This window comes from Phyllostomus hastatus, unplaced genomic scaffold (genome assembly GCF_019186645.2).
Source record: "Phyllostomus hastatus isolate PE091 unplaced genomic scaffold, TTU_PhHast_1.1 phas_scaffold_39, whole genome shotgun sequence".
Classification (NCBI taxonomy): domain Eukaryota; kingdom Metazoa; phylum Chordata; class Mammalia; order Chiroptera; family Phyllostomidae; genus Phyllostomus; species Phyllostomus hastatus.
Window position 1 is genome coordinate 32,630,453 of NW_025334028.1, and position 20,493 is coordinate 32,650,945.

Below are 20,493 nucleotides of genomic sequence, written 5' to 3' on the forward strand. Positions count from 1 at the left end.
CATTATCAAAACCTATGACCTGTAAACTTCAACTGAAAGAAACTTCCCTTTAAAAGGCTAAGTACATTTATTCACAATCCACCTGCTCATATTGTCACTTCTCTCAGGTTGTGGCATGTGAGAAAGTCTTGTCTTAGTACATGGAAATTTGCAATGGTAGCACACCCAGGCAGCAAGCCTTATTTGAAGAGCTTTCCACCCACCTCCACATCTAGCTGATTTAAAACTTCTTAATTTCCTTCTGAGCCTGTGTTGTCATCTTCCTAGTGCAATTGAGTGTGGTCTGTGTCTCCTGACAGAGCTTTCATGTGCTGCCGTGTGTGGTTGTCACTACCTCTTGCTATTAAATTGTTTGAGCCTAAAAGACCTACCTGGTGGGGAAAGTTACTTCCACATACCCATTATATTTCAGCTGGAAAATTATTAATCAATAGAATGCTTGTCTGAAGCTCCTACTGAGGCCCCTGAGTGACCCCTAGTGCCTAGCAAGGAGCGAAATATTTCCTATTTGCCTCTAGGCAGTGCCTCAAATAAGCATTACCCTCTCCTGATCTGTTCCAGTGTTTCACCACACACTGCACATTATAATGAGCACTGCCAGTGAGCCATTGTCAGGGCTGCACCATCAGATGCTCTGGCTGAACCGGTGCGAGGTGAGGCCCAGGTCCCATTATTCATTAACCCCCCCCAGGAACTCTCTGTGCCACCACTACTGAAAACAACTATTATACTTTTATGTTGCACTTATAACAGTTCCATCTTGTTCACTAAGAGTTTTTCCTGCTCTTCCATAAGTCAGGTCAATACTGTGTGTTGATTTTGAGAGCATTATTTCCTATTTCCCTTTGCATTCTGGTGAATACATTGTGTCTTTCTAATATACTACTTTACATTTCATCTGTGGACACTCAGTCAGTGAGTTCTCTTTCTTACCAACACATTTGTTCATACAATTTTTATCCACCATCACTCTGGAGTCAGATAATTCCACTCAGGCTTATTCTTCCATCCAACCAATGTCTAATTAAACTCGATCTATTATTATCCTAACAGGCTACTAGCAGATAACCTTGTCATTGCTATGGCTTCCCTTAGAGTCCACAATTTTCAGGTATGTTCCCACAGGGCACAGACAATACCTGCACACTCTCCTGCCATAACTGTTATTTTGAAACTTATCTGGATATTCTGGATATTCTTTCAGAATTCTACATTGATCCTTCAAGTTATCATCTCCCAAATCTATAACCATATAGTATAGCAATCTCTCTGTACTTAACATATTATAACTACTTTTCTGCAGAACAGAGTCTAGGAAGGATGTGTGCAGGTTTAAGAAACCACCTTTCATTAATCATCCCAGTCTGCTCTTCATGGTCTTCATCCCATTCTTCTGTTAATATTATCTGGAACAAATTCATAGTTTCTGATCAGTAACTGCTAAAATCTATACATCCCCAGACTTTTCAAAGCTACTCATTTAAAGAGCTTAATCTTATACGTATTTTTCTCTCTCTTTTTCACTTTACACTAGATTTTAATATTCAATTTTTCCTTTATTTCTGTCTGCTACATTTTTGAGTATCACAACTTTCTTCTATGAAAATAGCTCTGTTCTCTTAATTTAGTCAGTCTTATATTTTTATGTTTTTCTTTTACATTCTCCTGTTGCTCTTGTTGTGAGAGTAAGATTAAAATATGTCATTCAAATCACTTCAGCTTATACTTAATACTCTGACCAAACGTGATTCCTAAAAATAGAAGAGTTAATACAATGTACCACATAAACAAATAAAGGATAAAATCCTATGACTATATCAATAGATAAAGAAAAATGATTTGACAAAACTCAACATCCATTTGTAATAAAAATCCCCAGCAAAGTGAGAAATAAGGGCACACATCTCATAATAAAAGCCACATAGGACAACCCCGCATCTGACAACATATTCAATGGGAAAAGCTAAAAGCATTTTCCTTAAGATCAGGAATAAGACAATGATGTCCACTTTCACCACTTTTACTCAACATAATATTGGAATTTCTGGCCATAGCAATCATACAAGAAAAATAAAAGAAATAAAAGACAACCAAATTGTAATGGAACAAGTAAAACTGTCATTATTCACAGGTGCCATGATACTATGTAGAAAGAATCCTAAATAGTCCACCACAAAAACTATGAGAATAAATAAATTTAATAACATAGCAGGATCCAAAATTAATACTCAGAAGTTGGCTGCATTTTTAAACACTAATAACAAACCAGGAAAAAGAGGAATTAAAACCATCCCACTTATAATTGCTTCAAAAAATACTTAGCAATAAATTTAACCAAGGAGGTAAAAGACCTGGACTTGGAAAATTATAAAACATTGAAGAAAGAAATTGAAAAAGATACAAATAAATGGAATCATATACTATGCTCATGAATAGGAAGAATTAACATTGTTAAAATGTCCATACTGCCCAAAACAATCTATAGATTTTAATGCAATCTCTATCAAAAAACCAATGGCATTTTTCACAAAACTAGAACAAATAATTCTAAAATTTATAGGAAACTACAAAGACCCTAAATAGTCACATAAGGAAGAACAAAATTAGAAGTATCATATTACCTAATAGCAAACTATATTAAAAGGCTATCATAATCAAAACAGCATGGTACTGGTATAAAAAGAATACAGTGTTCAATGGAGCAGAATAGAGTCCAGAAATAAGCCCACATGTATATGATCAATTAACCTATGAAAAGTGAGGCAAAAAATACAATGAAGTAAAAACAGTCTATTCAATAAGTCATGTTAGGAGAACTCGACAGATACAAAAAAATAAAAGTAGGCCACCTTCTTACATCATAAGTTTATACAAGAATAAATTTTAAATAGATTAAAGACCTAAATGTAAGACCCCAAACTAAAACTCCCAGAAGAAAGCATAGGCAGTAAACTCTCTGACATTGCTCTTAGTAATATTTTTTCTGATATATCTTCTTGGGCAAGGGAAACAAAAGAAAATAAGGAAATAGAATTACTTCAAACTAAAAGATTTTTACATAACAGAGAAAACTATCAATGAAACCAAAAGACAACCTACTGAATGGGAAAAGGTTTTCACCAATAAGACATCCAATAAGGAGTTAATATCCAAAATGTATAAAGAACCCATACAATTTAACACCAAAAACACAATCCAATTTAAAATGTGGACAGAGGACCTGAATGGACATTTCTCCAAACAGTACATACAGATGGCCAATAGACATATGAAAAGATGCTGAACATTACTAATCATCAAAGAAATGCAAATTAAAAGCTGTTATGAGTAAATCAACAAACAATAAGTATTGAGGAGGATTTGGAAAAAGGGAAACCTTGTGCATTATTGGTAGAACTGCAAATTGGTGCAGCCACAGTGAAAAACAATAAGGATGCTCCTAAAAAAAAATTACCTTATGACCCAGCAATTCCACTTCTGAGTATTCACCCCTCAAAAATCTAAAACATTAATATTAAAAGATATATGCACATCTATGGTCATTGCAGCATTATTTATAATAATCAAGATCTAGAAAAGATGTAAGTGCCCATCAATAAACAATTGGATAAAAAAAGAGGCGGTATATACACACAATGGAATATTACTTGACCATACAAAAAATTGAAATCTTACAATTTGCAACAACATGGATGGATTTAGAAGGTATTATGCTAAGTGAAATAAGTCATATAGAGAAAGTGAAATACCATATGATTTCACTTATATGTGAACTCTAAAGAAAAAATTGAACAAGCAAAACAGAAACAGACTCATAGATACAGAGAACAAACCAATGGTTGCCAGATGGGAGGGGGACGAAGGAATGGGTGAAAGAGGTGAAGGGATTAAGAAGTACAAATTGGTAGTTACAAAATAGTCATAGGGATTTAAAGCACAGCATAAGGAATATAGTCAATAATATTGTAATAGCTATGTATGATGCCAGGTGGAAACTACACTTATTAGGGAGATCACCTAGTTAATTATATAAATGTTTAACCAGCATTCTCTACACCTGAAACTAATATACTATTGAATGTCAACTACAATTGAAAAATAAAAATTAGAAATTAAAAAACACAGCAGATACACAGAATTGTTTTAGTTTTAGTCATGCTAATGAAGTCACTGGATTTCCACTATATAATGGAGTTTGTCAAATTACTGAGTATCTTGCTTCAGGTATTTTTGCTTTTAGAAGCCCTTGTGGTGCTAGTGGAGGATAACAACACCTTCCTGCAGAAATGAGAACAGAATTCTCAAGGGAACCAGTCAAGAAGCAGGAACAGTGAGCATTCAATGAAATGTGCACTGAAGAATCTGCCTGTCAATGTGGTGCCAGCTCAGATGCCATTTATACCCACATGGTTGTTGAAATGGAAACTTTAAAAAAAATTACTTCTGTCACAGCCAAGTAAAGAAAACTTGAAAGCAGTACTGTCATTAAAAGAAAAAAAAAGGTAATGTTCTATAACCACAATTTCTCTTATCACTTTCATCATTTTGCAAGTCTGGACGCAGAGACATCATGTCAATACACACATTTGCAAGTATTTGTGTGTGCTATCATAGTGAGCATTTGTGTTTCCTTGTGTCATTCTCTACCAACACCCAGACAGTCTCAGAGACCCCTGAAACTGTACCCAAATTTCAAGGTGTGAAGTTAGTGCCCCATCAGGATTATCTCGCAGTTAGGTTCTTGGACACGATGAAGTCAAGGTTCCAGGGCCCCACTTGGAGCTGTGTCATTCCTGGCAGGGAGACGAAGGGACAAGTAAGCAATAGGCTAGGAGGCCCCTTGGACTTCTTTCTGTCAAAAATCACTCAGACAGGAGGTTTATTTGTAGTAGCCTTTTTGTCTGGACTACAGAAAGATGGATGAACTAAAACCTACTTGGACTTGTCATTAATGGCCCAAATCAATCACTGCAAAAAGTCACTGCCTTACCTCAAAAAGAGGATTGAAACAAAGGTATTCTGGTAAAATGAGAGATGACAACTTTACCAATCAATACGTATTCTAATCATAAATAATTTGTTAATTTATTCCATCGATGATAGAAAGACTATTGATTTTTTGCATTAACTTTGACTCAACTAATTTTACAAAACAATTAGAGAGATTTTAACCCTTTAGAAAGGAAGTACATAAACAAATATATTCTGTCTTTTGTGGTACTACAAAAAAAAATCAACTACAAAAAAATCAACAAACAAAAAGTTTGCATCAACTTTTCCAAAACAGTACCTTTCAAAGCAGGGGATTAATACCTTTGTGGATTGTACTGAACATGCAGAAACTCAAGTAGACCATGAATTTAAGGCAGAGTGGGGCTATGGGAGGCTCTTCAGAGACCATATTTACAGTTCAGAATTGCCTCAGCTCAAACTGTCTTTCATTTATACCTCCTTAGTATACACACTAAAAAGTTAACAAATAAAGCTTCATGAATATAGAATTGGTGGATATCATCTCTGTATCACTTGGCTTTCTGAACATTGGGGCCCACTGACAATTCGCATTAGGAAAGACCACAGTCTAAGCAATAACCAAAATACTGTCATGCCCAAGTTCTCCCCTCTTGCTAGATAGAGAGTTATTTGTAAGGAATATAAGAATTCAAAAAAATATTTACTAAAATAATCAATTAATTTAAAATATCAAAACATGTACACACAATATGTGATATGTTTGGTAGGTGAACTGCACTAACTTAACACAGGTGTATATTTGCTAAAATTCTAAACAAATATCTTCTTTTTAGCATTTCCATTTTTATGAGAATGAGCAAATCAACCCTTCTGTGATCTGCAAGCTCCCCATGTTTTCTAGAACACCAATGGAAAACTTCAAACCTCAAAGTGATAAAATGATAGTCTATGAAATGTCTGAATACATCAACACTCCTCATGATACTCCTAAAAAAAAACACACATTTTATTTACAAGTAAGCTTTGAAGCAGGTGTTTATTTAGATATTTCTCAATTCTTTTATTAAGGATTATATATCAAATTTTATGATCTTGGGGCTAATTTAGAAATAACAGGGACCTTATTCTTAGCTTTGCAGTCTATGTAATAAAGGGTGATCTGGGAAGAAAATGTGATAAATGTGGAGGCTTGATGGGAAGAAAGCAAATGCAAGCACAAAAGCTAAATGAAATTTAATAGACTGTTACAACAAGAGCAGAATTTAACTAATAAATAAAATAAAGTCTTAGGAACTGTTTCCAATCCTTCCATAGGAATGTGGTCCCCTCTACAGTGTTTGTCGCATCACTGTCCACCATTTTCATTTTCAGTTGGGTCCACATTCAACAACAAGTCCAGTCACCTTCTGATAACTAGTTCCAAGTGATGGCAGATATATTGGGTTGCATAGTTTTAAAATAAACTACAGGCCTGGATGGTATGGCTCAGTGGTTGAATGCCAGCCTGAGAACCAAAGGATCACCAGTTCAATTTCCAGTCAGGGCACATGCCTGGGTTGTAGGCCAGGTCCCCAGTGGGGGTGTGCAAGAGGCAACCACACATTGATGTTTCTCTCTCCCGCTCTTTTTCCTTCCCTTCCCCTCTGTAATAATAAATAAAAAAAATCATTTTAAAACTTAAAATAAAAAATAAAATATACTACAAAATAAATAGTAGCCATCTGTTTTAGAATTGTCCATTAATTATTTTCTATGGAGTAACAGAAACAAAAAAGCTGTCATGGAAAACATTGAAAGGCAAAAAAATTTGCTTTTAAGCTACTATTAAAATTAACAGATTAGTCATTTTGAATAACCAGATTTTTTTAAAGCTTGTTATGAATTTTTTAATTAACTTGTCCTGAAGAATATTATAAATTCTTAAAATTTATGTAAACAGAAAGGTGCTTCCCACTGACAAATATGTATATAATGTGCTGATGCATATAATAAATATTTTAAACTTTCCTTTAAAATGGCAGCGGGTTGGCAGCCCCATGAATTTGACCTCTCACAACTCCCCATTTAAACTGTATTCATAGTGACAGAAATGATATTGCTGATATTTGGAGGAATTGCTACAAACAGATTGATCTAACTAGATACATAAAAAAGATATTTTCCTACCCAAAAAAAGATAGCAAGAAAATACAGCGGATAGCAAAAGTAGGTTTACAGTTGTTTATAATAAATAATACAATAATAAATAAATAAAATCCAAGAACAAACTCTGTTTTATGTATTCACAATCATAAGCCTACTCTGCCCACCCTGGTATTTTCTCTTCCACTGCCTTCCTATGGATTCAGAACTCTAAGGATTGTATCTTTGCTTCCAGACTATCACCACTTACACCCCATCATATAAAACTCACTCTTTCAGACTCATGCAGTTTTATTACGTTCTCTGTCCCTCTCCTGTTACTATAATCCAATGAAATGAAGCCCTTTCTCATTGGTTCAGTCTCCCTCTCCATGTGAAAGAAATCCTGTCATTTGCCTGAAGACATCAGTGTTCCACCAAAACCCAGCCCTTCAGTTTCCTGACCTACTGGTTCCAAGTAACCTCTTTCAATTCCAACTCAGATACCCACGACCAGGTTGGCACTCCAGTCCTTGGCCCCATCCGCAATTGCTCTACCTGCAGAAATGCCCATTCGGGTACTCTGCTTCCTCAGCACAATGCCTCTCCTTCTACCTTACTTGTTCAGCTTCTCCCCACAAACAGTGCTTCATCCTCGTTTGACCACTGGCCCATGGATGTGTCTATCACATCTCTTCCAATACATGAGACTTTTCTTTCGTGCACCTTCCTGTTATCCAAATCCCAATCACAAAATCACCTAACTCCCAAATCTAAAATCTAGGTCCCCAAAATAAAACTAAATAATGCACCTAACAAAAAGATTGATGGAAAGAGGGGGGAAAAAAAGAAAGGCAAAGCTCTTCCCTACTCAGCCTTATATTCTGCCCATCCTTGTTCAGCTACAGACCATCTACATACATGGTTTTTTTTTTCTGGTTCCTGGGGTAAATATGAGCCATACCCTGTGGCATACACCTCCTGAAGAGGTAGTATTTCCCTGGAAAGACCCTTTGAGATCTGGCTTTATTGGCTGAGAAAAAATAGGGGGAACTAGTGAAAGATCCTGAAGAGGATAAACACCTTTATTAAGAAAACTGCTTCACGTCAGGCTTTTGCCCCATGCAATGAGAGTCTGCTCTCTTTGCAAGGAGGAGGTATGTTAGCCAGCCCGGGGATTCAAGGGAACCTGTAGGTTTGTGGTTCTTAAAAGCATCTACCCAAATATCCCCATTACAGTACTTCGTAGCATAGAAGATTGGCTCAAGCTATTAATTCAATCTCTTGGAACTGTGCCAGTCTTATATTCAAATTTCAGGCCTATTTTCAGCACAGGTGGCTCTCTAGTTGCAGATGAGGCTCTCTTTAAATGCTTCTCCATAAGCTCTATAGCTTACACATGTGCCCTAAATTGGTAGTTGGCTGTCCTGAACCTGCCATTCTTTTCCTGTGAAACTTCTGTAGCAGTTAACAAATGCAAATTATCTCCACTATTGTTATAATAAACATTGTCCCCCATACCTTTCAAGTGCTAAAGCTACAGCATAAACCAGTGTTTCCCCTTTCTACTGTATTCCATCTTTGTTTCCTAACCACTGCAAACAATATTAAAATTCAGTCATTTAGTAAAGTACAAAATAAATATATCAATAGATTTTTTATACATAGAAATAATAACCAATTAGAAGATACAATGGGAAAATGTTATTTACAATACCAATAAAAGAGATTTGAAATCCTTAGTACATAAATTAGCATTAGGTCCAACATATAACCCAAACAAACAGTGGCTTAGACAGAAAAGTGATTATTGTTCCATGTGAAAAGTCCAGTGATCAGGAGTCCAAGATGAGAATAGCACTTTCACAGATCCGCACAGCCAGTCCCAGGCTCCTCCAGCTTTGTGCTCCAGCCATGGTGTCCCATTCTTACCACAAAAAAAGAGGAAAGAGAACATTCCTCTCCTTTAAAGAACACTTCTCAAAATTGCACATACTGCTTTCACTTATATCCCATTGTCCAAAACTTAGTCACCTGGCCAAGTTTACCTGCAAGAGAGGTTGTAAAATAAAGCTTTTATTCTGGGTGGCTGTGTGTCAGCTAAAACTTGGCTGCCACTACACGAAAAGAGGGGGAAATGATGTTAGGGAAAAACTAGCAGACTCTCACACCTCGTAACGTTTAAGAAGAAATATGGAAGATCTACTAAGAAATACTTTAAATTACCTGAGATATAAAAGAAGAGCTGAACAAATGATAATGAACACCATGTTCTTGGGTAAGCAAAGCAAAATTTTACCTTGATAATCTACAAATAAATTGTAATAGCTATGAATTTTAATGCATCAAATAGTATAAAAATGCATATAAAACAAGACTTAAATATATGTGTGGATAGCTGAAATACAGTTATAGTAACAAATAACAATTGTAGGTCAAATAAATAAAAGTAATGTTATAATTGTTTTCAACAATAGACTAAATAACATCTAGATATCAGCTAAGGTCATGTTTCTGTCAAAAATAAAATTGGTAAATGTCCCCATTACATGTTAGGCAAAGGTTCAATGGCCTCTCCAACACTTCTGGCAACTCCTGAGTCTTTCATTCTCAAGATTCCCTCCAGCCTTGTCCTGTCCTCTGAAACCCATCAGATTCTTGCCTTCAGTCTCATTCTCCTCTATCCAGTGTGCATAGGCCCAGACACAATGCACAGACCCTGCTCTTCAATGATCTAACATTAGCCTGCATGGACCTTTCTTTCCTCATTAAACTATGTATTAATGGGTCTCAAAATTCTGTGACATATTTTTGGCCAAGTTGTTTCCATTTAAAAGTATTGATTTTAAAAACTAATAAAAACTGCCACACATGCAAAAAAAAAAAACTGTCTACAAAACACTCTTCTTTTCTTCTCAAAGTTTTACTCTGCATTTTAATCATTAACCAGTCTTTTACTATTAATTTTAAATGACCAATTGCAGTTCTGAAACTATTCATCTACTGCTAATTAAGAGGCAGGTATTGAGGATACTATTCATTTAGCCCACCAAGGTTTCTGGTTGGACCTGGTGACTTTGCCAGCTCCAGCTGCCTAGTTGCCCACTGCTTGATGACACCCACAGCAACTGCCTGTCTCACATCAGGAACAGCAAAATGGCCCCGAGGAGGACAGTTAGGGCAGGTCTCAACACACATGGGCTTGCCAGGAACCATACTAATGAGGGCAGCATCACCAGATTTCAAAAACTATGGGCTATCTTTCAGCTTTTTCCCAAAACAACAATCAATCTTCTCCTTCCACTCAGCAAATCTGCAAACAGGAGCTGTGTGACAATTCAGCACAGATGCATATCCATCAATGATTTGGCCTGATGGTTCTGGATAATCACCTGAGCTGGAAAATGAGCTGCTTCCATTGGTGGCTCATTTTTGCTGTCACCAAACACATTGCTATGATGAACATCTTTGAGAGACATGCTTTTGACAGTGAAGGAAGGCCACATTATCTTCAGGAAGAGTTTCACTCAACGCTTCATGGTGCATTTCGACAGACTTTACTTCAGTTGTAATGTTGACTGGAGCAAAGGTGACCACCATGCTGGGTTTGAGAACAGCAGTCTCCACTTGGCCCATAGGGACAGCACCAATGCCACCAGATGTGTAGACATCCTGGAGGGGCAGATGCAGGGTCTTGTCAATTGGACGAGTTGGTGGCAGGACGCAATCCAGAGCTTCAAGCAGTGCAGTTCCCCTGCATTGCTGTCTTTACGGCAGAGCTTCCATCTTTTGAACCTAGGACCTTAGTTACCACTTCGCTCCAGTATGTTGCCATTCCAACCAGAAACTGGTACAAATGCTACTGTGTCCAAGTTGTAGCCAATTTTGTTAATGTTGGTGATGACTTTTTAAACAATTTCCTCATATCTCTTCTGGCTGTAGGATGGTTCAGTGGAATCTATAACACCAACAATCAGTGGTTTCATACCCAGTGTGTAGGCAAGAAGAGCATGCTCGTGGGTCTGCCCATTCTTGAAGACACCTGCTTCAAATTCACCAAAACAGCGATAACAACCATGACACCACAGTCAGCCTGAGATGTGCCTGTAATCCAGTTTTTTATAAAGTCTCTGTGTCCTGGAGCATCAGTGATGGTCACATAATACCTGCTGGTCTCAATTTCCACAGGGTGCTATCAATGGTGATCCGACTTAGGTTTAGCTTTCAGTTTATCCAAGACCCAAGCATCCTTGAAGGAGCCCTGTCCCACCTCAGCAGCCTCCTTCACAAGTTTTCTAATGGTTCTTTTGCCAATCCCACCACATCTGTAGATCAGATGGCCAGTAGTGGTAGACTTGTCAGAATCTACGTGTTCAATGACAACTATGCTGATATGAGTCTTTCCCTTTCCCATTTTAGCTTTGATTTGGTGGTGGCATTCATGACACCTATGTTCTGGTGGCAAACCCATTGTGGAAAAGTTAGATAGGCCTCGTTTGTTTTTAATCAACCTAACTGAAAGCTGGGCCGGTGGAGTTGAATTACAGCCTTAACAAACACACCATTTGCACATAGTTGGCAGCCTATTAAACATCACTAATGCTTGACCACCCTACCGTCGTGAATTTCACTCATTTTTCTGGTAAATCTAGCTTCTCACCTTGTTACCTGGCTCTGCCTCCCCAAGGAAGGATGCCCTGGCAGTTCCCAGTTGCTCTGTTTTCAGGTCCACTCCATTTTGCCTCATCTCCGATAATAACCTTTCCCCATCTTTTTAAAATTAGAGGTAGCTCCAACAGATGGCTTGGGTGGAATATATCACAAGAGTTGCAATATCACCATAACTTCCCTCAGACTCTGTAGAGACTCAACACTGCACTGCAGCCAGTTGGTACAGTTCAGAAGAGCCAACCGTGTGGCTTTCTTTCCTACTCCCCATTCAGTGCCTCAATATCAGCAGGTTGAAATCCACATAGTGAAAGAATTTACACCTCAAAAGTTGGCAAACACTTCAGATATCAGTGTTTTTGTTTTCCTTTGGTTTGGACTTGGGGTTTTTTTGTGGTTTTCTATTTTTTTCAATTGTTTGCTTATTTGTTTAAAGGGCCAGTTTACCAACAAAACACTTCACACACTCTGTGTTTAACATGAAAATAAATATTCAAGTCTTTTGCCTCCCTGCCACAGGACCAGCCTAACCCTCTAGGGGCTGGAGGACAGTAAGAACAGGGAGAGGACACTAAGAAATAAGATGACTCCATTGTTTGAATTCCACGCAGACCACAAGGAACATAATACTCTGCCTTATTTTAGTCCACAATTTTCACTATGAAACAATATTTAGTAAAATAATTTAGGCATTGCAGACATGCAAATGTATAATTTATTAATTAAATTTGTTAACTACACTGACCTGGCTTGAGTGCAAAGTTGAGACAAAAAAAGTGCCATTATACCACATTTTAAGGAGAGGCTCTGGGGCTCAAGGTCTCTCACAAGATCTAATGAAAAGCAGAAGAACCAGGCCTCCAACCCCAAGCCAGGCCCCACCCCCAAGCACCTATGCAACCTGACTAAAGGAAGACAAGAAGGTCACTGGGCTTGTGGGAAATGTACTGCTCATGGAGAAAGGCATTTCCCCAGCCCTCAAGTCAAGATTACAAGGGGAGATTCTCTCAGAGATTGATGAATAGAAAGTTTTAGTTTCTCCAAGGTGAGCAACTAGACTAATTACATTTGAGCACCAGCTATCTGCTAAGACTTGGTGACCTGCTCTGTGGATTAAAGAGAAATGAAAGTAGGCCAAGTAAGGGGATGGCAATAGAGCAGCCAAGACTGTTATCGTTGGCTGTGCTAAGGGTGTGTGAATTACTTATAGGTCCAGGGAACACCAGAAAAGGAGCTGTTATTGAAATCATTTTGCCAGCTACCTTCCAGGCTAAGGGAATTCCGTGTGAGGGGGCTGTGGCAAATACCACTGTGGTTAGGAACCGAATGGAAGAAATTAGAAGTGCTTGTGCCAGAAAGGATGCCCCATGCCAGACAAGTGAGCCATAGGGAGATCTCAAGGACAGGGCACAGAACTCACACATACCCCTCCATGAGAGAGCAACTCTATCAGTGCCTTCTACCAAAAAGGATACCATCAGCAGCTTCAGAATTAGCCAGAGGAACAGCAAAAACCAACAAAGTACATATTTAAACTTAAATACACATTGTTTTGAACTTTAGTTCTCATCATTTTACTTCTCCACAAAGACAGTCACTAATCTCTTCTTTCATCAAACTGCCACCCCTAAGCATCAGCACTGTTTATTTGCATAGTAACTGAGCTTTCCAAAAGTCTAAAGATTAGATCATATTGAACATGGATGAATTGATAGAAGCCTTGAAACTTCAGTCTTTTCTTTCTCCTCCCACTCCAATCCCTTTTCCAAATAAAATGTATGCATCATTCTTGCCTCCTCAGGAAACAAAAGCAGTTACAATTGCTCTGTTTTGTTTCAAATACAATCTATCCATATAATATAATCAGGAATACTAGATATAGAAATGAAGAGACAATAGTCCAAATTCACCCTAAAAACATAGCTGAGGCTGAGAAATTATGTCAGTACAATCTTTAATAAAAGTGTTTGCACTTATGTCTTTAGGTAGGTGTGTGCTCTCCCTGAGACTTTATGGGCACCACTCCCTAATTAACTGCATCTGGCTGTTGAGCACATTGCTATCACTTGTGTAATTTCTGAAGGTATTTGGATTGACTTGAAATAAATGTTGAATATATGGATACGTGAGTGTATGTTTTTCAGTAACAGGGAATATACCTTCTCTTCAAGCATCCATAAAACATTTGTAAATGTTGTTTCAGAGTGGGCAAACAAATCAACAGAACATCAGAGACTGTCGTAAAGTCATAAAATAACAAAAATCATAATGGATGAAGAAGAAGCATAGCAAACCAATGCGTGTGAATGAATTATCCAAAGGCTTGGGAAACAATTATACTTTTGAGGAACAGATTAATTTAAATCATAATTACATGTACTAAATAAATTTTATTTAAAAATAAAAGCAAAAAACAGGTGGAAATATGATTACTTAACTGATCTCAGAGTAGATAAGCACTTTCTAAACACAGAAACAAATGGAATACATTATTAGGAAATTTACCTGTGTAGAATTTGAAGCACCCTGAAAGACAAAACCTCATAAAACTGTGACACAATTCAAATTGAGAAAATTATGTATATGAATGACAGCTGTTTAATAATATCTACCAGATTAAAAACTCAAACTGATAAAACACATTTACTGAAAATGGAAAAAGAATATTAATAGAAAAGTCTCAGAAAGTAATACATAGTTAATAAAATATAACAAAATATTCAAGTTATTAATAAATAGAGATACCAACTAAAAGAGAGAAAATATTGTTATAATTGTCCTCTTTTTAAGATAATAATGCTGCCTTGGCTGGTGTACCTCAGTGGATTGACCATGGGCCTGTGAACCAAAGGGACACTGGTTCAGTTCCTAGTCATGGCACATGCCCAGGTTGTGGGCCAGGTCCCCAGTAGAATAGTGTGAGAGGCAACCACACATTGATGTTTCTCTCTCTCTCTTTATCCCTCCCTTCCCATCTCTCTAAAATAAGTAAATAAAGTTTTTTTTAACAATAAATTAAAAAAATAAATAATGCTGCCAAGAGTGTAGTAAGAAGGGTCCCACACACAGCTGGTGGGATAGACTGGTATAAATTCTATGGAAAATAACTAGACAATGTAAACAAAGATAAGGAAATGCATTGCTGTTTAACCTAAAAGAAATAGAGATGAGAATAAAGATTTATATTGAAGGAAGTTAATGACAGCTTGAACATAAAAGTAAATATCAGTTAAAAAAACTAAGTTCCAATAATAGAAAAATTATTAAAAAATAATTTTGAAAGGATATTGAATAATATGTAAGTGTATAGGTATTCATATATGGCAACTCATAAAATTTTTAAATCATATTAAAAATCAAAAAGAAAATAAAATATTTGTTATATTTTTGTGGGACAATTATAAGAGTCTTATTTTTTCCTAGGAACTGTTTTCTAAATTATTTTCTAAATTTTGTAATATGTGTGTATTATAAATATTTTTTATAAAGTAGTGATTGAGTACTGAATATATTTTTTTAATAGTTTGGAAATCTCTAATAAAAACACTTAAAATATAGCTTTGTAACACAGTGAGTTTGGTGCTGCTGTCACAGAATAGAGTTAAAATCCAAAGCATCTGTTATAAGCCTAAGTTTTACAGACAGGCAGAAAAACAAGGAATTTTCTTGCCCTTGAAAAATTTATAGCCCAGTGAAGAGACAGACAAGACAGTCAAGTAGGAGAATACAACATGCTAAGAAATTCACAGCATATGGTGTAAACACCGATGAAAAATAGTCAATTCAGCCTAGAAGAAGGAGTTGGGAAAACTTCCATGGAGAAGACGATCTCTGATCTGACTCTTTTTTCTCTCTCACCTCTTTTTTCTTCTTCACATATACTAGAGACTGAGGAGACAGAGTAAATAGATGGAGCCCTTAAGTTTGGCAACACAGTCATGTTACAAGTTCTTTAAATCAACTGGAGAAAGGGTTATTTATTTTTACTAGCTTAAATATAAAAATATAAGGCCCCTTTCTAATACACAGAAGAGGAAAATACCCTTCAATGAAACCAGAAATTGGGGGTGTTGAGAGCTTTGCTGCATCTCAAGTGTGGAACCAGAATCCTGGAAGGGTCGGGGAGGTCAGATGGGATGCAGTGAAGAGACAGTCATTTTAAGGAATGACAGGCTGCCCAACTGTGAGGTGTGCAATGCAAGACTGATGGCCTCCAACCATTAATGATTACAGGGTGTGCGTGTTCTAGAGTTCCAGCTGAGGTCACTCTTTTCTGAGAGTGGAGGGGACTAGCCAATGAACAAACAAGATAGTGATACGGGGACTGGTTGCTTCCCCCCAACATGGTACCCCTGTAATGGGTAATCCTTGCTCCAAATCCCTGTGTTGGGCTTCATCAGGTCAGCATAACCTGGCCTCTCCTTGTTTGTGTCTGCTTCCTCTCCCTTTTCCTTCCCCTTTGGCATGCCTACTCAGTCTCCATCTCTGCTTCCTAAAGGACCTAACCATCACCCAGGAAATGAGTCAAAAAGGCCTGGAGAAGTGTGGATAAAGAAAAAAGACAGGAACAGAAGGAAGAAGAAATTTGGCCTCTCATGAGATGAACTTGGTCAATAGCAATATAATTTTCTTTCTGGTAATGTCCTCTAGACTGTTGCAGGCACTGATAAAAAGCACACAAAACACACAGTAAGGTGACAATATGTTTTGATAACATGTTCAAAAGGAATTAGAACATTAGGACACTGTTACCAATTGGTTAATTTGGATGAATAAAGAAGAAAAATGTATGGGACATGGGAAAAATGGGACATGGCATGAATTCAGAACAGACACAGGAGCTGGACCATGGAGAATGCTATGTCAAATAAATAAGCAACATTCCTTTCAACTTTCTTAAATACCTTCTTTTTTACTTCCAATATTTCTATAGTCTTATGAGAGGGCAATGGAATTACAACATGAAAATGCTGATTGAATTTTTTTATATTATTATACTTCCAGTGAATATTAGAAATACTTAAAATCAAATATTAGAAACACTTAAAATAAAAACCAAAGGCTTCCAGAATACCCATTTACACTGTGTTTGAAAACATATTTCATAGGCACGGGTTAGACTATAGTGATCACAAAACAGGCAGTAATTGGAGCACATATAAAATTTAGGGAAGACATGTGTTTAAAGGTTTCTATCAGCAGTGTGCTCTCAGGCAGCAACAATTTCCTTCATCAAAGTTTCCAGATGGTTTTACAAAACTATATGTAACCACCTATTCAGAGAGCTCCTTTTTTCTGTGATATAAGTTTAACTGAGACTCACAACCACTTTGCATAAACATCAAATTGATTGTTGTTTTATTTTTTATTGATTGTTGTTTTAAAAGGCCTTGAAACTAGACCAGTTCCTCATAGCATTAAGACAGGAAGTACATAAATTAATTTTGTTTCAACTGTTATAAAAAGACGGAAGAGCTCAACTAGTCCATAAGATATTCTCCTAAATGAATATTTGTCACTGATATCCCATGGCCCTCACCAGCTGACAGTGACCTATAAAACATTCCTAACACAGATACCTGTGTCCATGGTAATGATTCAGATAGGCTTAAGCTGAGAGTTGCTTGAAAGCAGGATTTTGTCTTATCATTTTCTTTATCTGTAGTGCATTGAGCCTTCAGTAGATAGTAATTTCTGATCTGTGCTTCATCTTTGCAAATCAGAAATTTCTTCTCTGAAAGTAGAATAACATGCATTATTCTAATGACTACCTTCATGAGCTAGAAATGGAAGTAAAAAGAAAAAAATAAGCGTTTAGTAAAATATAATTTTTGTAAGGATTTTTTATGAAGTAAATGGTCCGTAAGATTGCATCCTGGGTGGTTCTCTCTCATTCAGTCAAACATGGCTAGCCTCTGCAAAGCCTAATGTGCCACTGGGCCAGCCTGAACTTCATAAAGTGCATTAGTTATCATCTGTAAACATGCTGCTCTTCCCCAGAAATAGTTAATATCTCTGATACTAATGAAAGTTTTCAGTTGGGTATGTTTACTACCAAATAGATTTGAAAGGTCAGCCTTGATTTATTTTCTACTAAATTCCTTTTATAGCATTTTTTGCCTCCATCAAAATATCATTTTAATGATTATAAATGAAAAAAAGTAATAAAAGAAAAGAAAACAAATATAGATAAGCTTAAACAATATTGCCTAAGACATCACAAGTTAAAAATGTAAATGCCACTTGAGTTGTCTTTCATTTGGTTCCCCACCCTATCCTCTCCTTTCTCCCAAGGATTCCTGTGAATTTCACTGAACAGACTAGTGCACTGATGCCCTGACTCGCTCGCTACTCAGGAGCTTCAGCATAAATTATTGTGCAGATTTTTAAAAGGCTTTACCTGAGAGTGTAGCTAGAGTAGAAATGGAAACAAAAAAAATTTAGAATGATAAATAAAGGAAGGGCTTGCCTATTCTAAAGAAATATAAATTCAGTAGATTGTTTAATATTTTACTTCATATTCTTTAATTAACATGACAGTTGGCTATTAATATGCTCGCTACCATTGACCAAAATGCAGGGTGAAAATCTACTTTAATGTAAAGCACAGAGGTTAATAAGGAAAGCTTCATGAGAGAAAACTTCTGGTTTAATTCATCAGAATTGAAAGAAAATTGTGAAATAAACTAATTTGTTTTTGACAATTTTCCCAGCCAAAGAATTTTCTCCTCCTGTTTGTACCCCTCTTTGATCTATCTTTCACTCCCTTTAAAATAAATTATGCTTCGTTATTAGTAAAATAATGCATGTCCTTTAGACAACATTTAACATGGGAAAGTACTGTATATCTCTTTATGTTAATCACTTACCAATTATACTGGCACATTTATATGACTCACTCCCCTAAATACAACTTCTTCCCACCAGAAACAGAAACTTTGAGCTCTGGTGCCTTAAACTGTAAACAGCACACACCTGAGGTTCAACATATATTTCTTATCAAAGTAAGACAACAAAAAATACCCATAAGTTCACCACCCAGAGTTATTTAGTTTTTGTATTTTTTCCAGTTTTATTCTAAAACCATTGGGTGAAATATATTTGTGTAACAGGATAGTCACAGTGCCAAAATATCACTAGTAGATTAAATACAAATTTAAAAGAGCAAACATATGCCTTTTTCAATACCAATTTTGGTAGTCAGCCCCTGAACTCATCACAAGTATGGGACAACCATATATTATATCCCTCCTATTATAATGTACTAGAAAGTATGGATCTTCACCTATGAACCCTTGCCATATTGTTTTTAAAATCTAGTCAAGCGGTTAGATTAAACATTCCAATTGCAGTAAATACAGGATATAGAGGAACAAATTAAATGATACCATAAGGAAGCAATCCAATCAGACAAATCTAGAATGTGTGAACTCTGGACTCTTCAAAAGTCACTGTCATGGGGTGAAAATAAAGGAAAGGATCTCTGCTCTACCTAAGACTAAAGAGAGACCAAAATCAAAAGCAGTGTGTGAACCCTGATTGGGTTGTGCATGGCGAAAAATAAATTGCTTAAGTCTCTGAGGAATGCCATCCAAAGAAGTCCCAGATACATAGTACTCAGCTATAAAACAGGGTTTGTGAAGTGAAAGGTTTAAAGAGGAGAAATAGCAGAGTACATGCATTTCCTACAACACTTATAATCTCACAATTTAGGTTGTGCATGGATTACCGCTGTGTGTCTGACCAATGTTCCAGGAGGGAGAGGTCCTTCCCTACTGATAAGGCACTACATATTTGTAGGTGTAGGCTGGGCAGGAGTGATCTAGGCAACCATATAATATTGGAAGCTCCCAGGTTACAGAAATGGTCTCATTAGAAATATGAGGCCTCCAGAGTCCAGCACCCAGAACCAGCCCCTTCTTCTAATGAACTAACTTGGATTTGCTGAGAAGTTTTCTACTGAGCTACTCAAAAAAACTCCAAAAAATAGGGGGATCTCATTGGGAGAAAACTCGAGAAATTTTTTAATGAACTGGATATTAAATTCGTTGAATTACTGTAAATTTTCTTAAGTATGATAGTAGCCTTATGTAACCATAAGTATAAGAAAGTATAAGAAAATCCTTTTATACTAAAAATGGATGCCAAAGTGTCCAGGGGTAAAATGGCATGATGTCTGCAATGTCCGCAGCTTATTTTCAAACAGGTTTTTAAATAAATGGGTGTGTGGAGAAAGAGACAGAGAAACAGAGAAATAAAATGTGACAAATGTTAGCAATCTCAGACTCTAGGTGAAGGGCATGTGAGTCTTCACTGTGCCTTTGCTTAAACGTCTCTGGAGTTATGAGGTTCTCAGAATAAAAAGTTGGGGGTAATGAGGATTTTCTTAACTCTTCAGCAAATTAGAAGTAGATTTCCAAACAATATGGACACATGCTTTCTAGTTCTTTTCTAAATTAAAAAATTAATAATGTAGACTCAGAAGCTAGATTGCTGACTGCAAATAGTGACCTTCGGAAACCAGATTAAATTATTTAAGACAAGCTGTGCCTAGAACACTGCAATGAGGGCATGGCAAACAGTGTGCTTCTGAGAGAATGTATCGAGGTCACTTTGAATCTCTGGCTATTTTTTTCATTTAAAATTGATCTATTATACATAATTTACATATTGACTATTTGATTGCCTGGACTGTGATGTTGGTCCAGCAAAATTTGAGATAAAATCCAT

At 36.6% G+C, this 20,493-nt stretch overlaps 1 pseudogene; it reads right to left on the bottom strand.

The window, feature by feature from the left end:
- Window positions 1-10,132: 10,132 nt before the first annotated feature.
- Window positions 10,133-11,509, bottom strand: LOC123806796 (annotated as a pseudogene).
- Window positions 11,510-20,493: the final 8,984 nt, after the last annotated feature.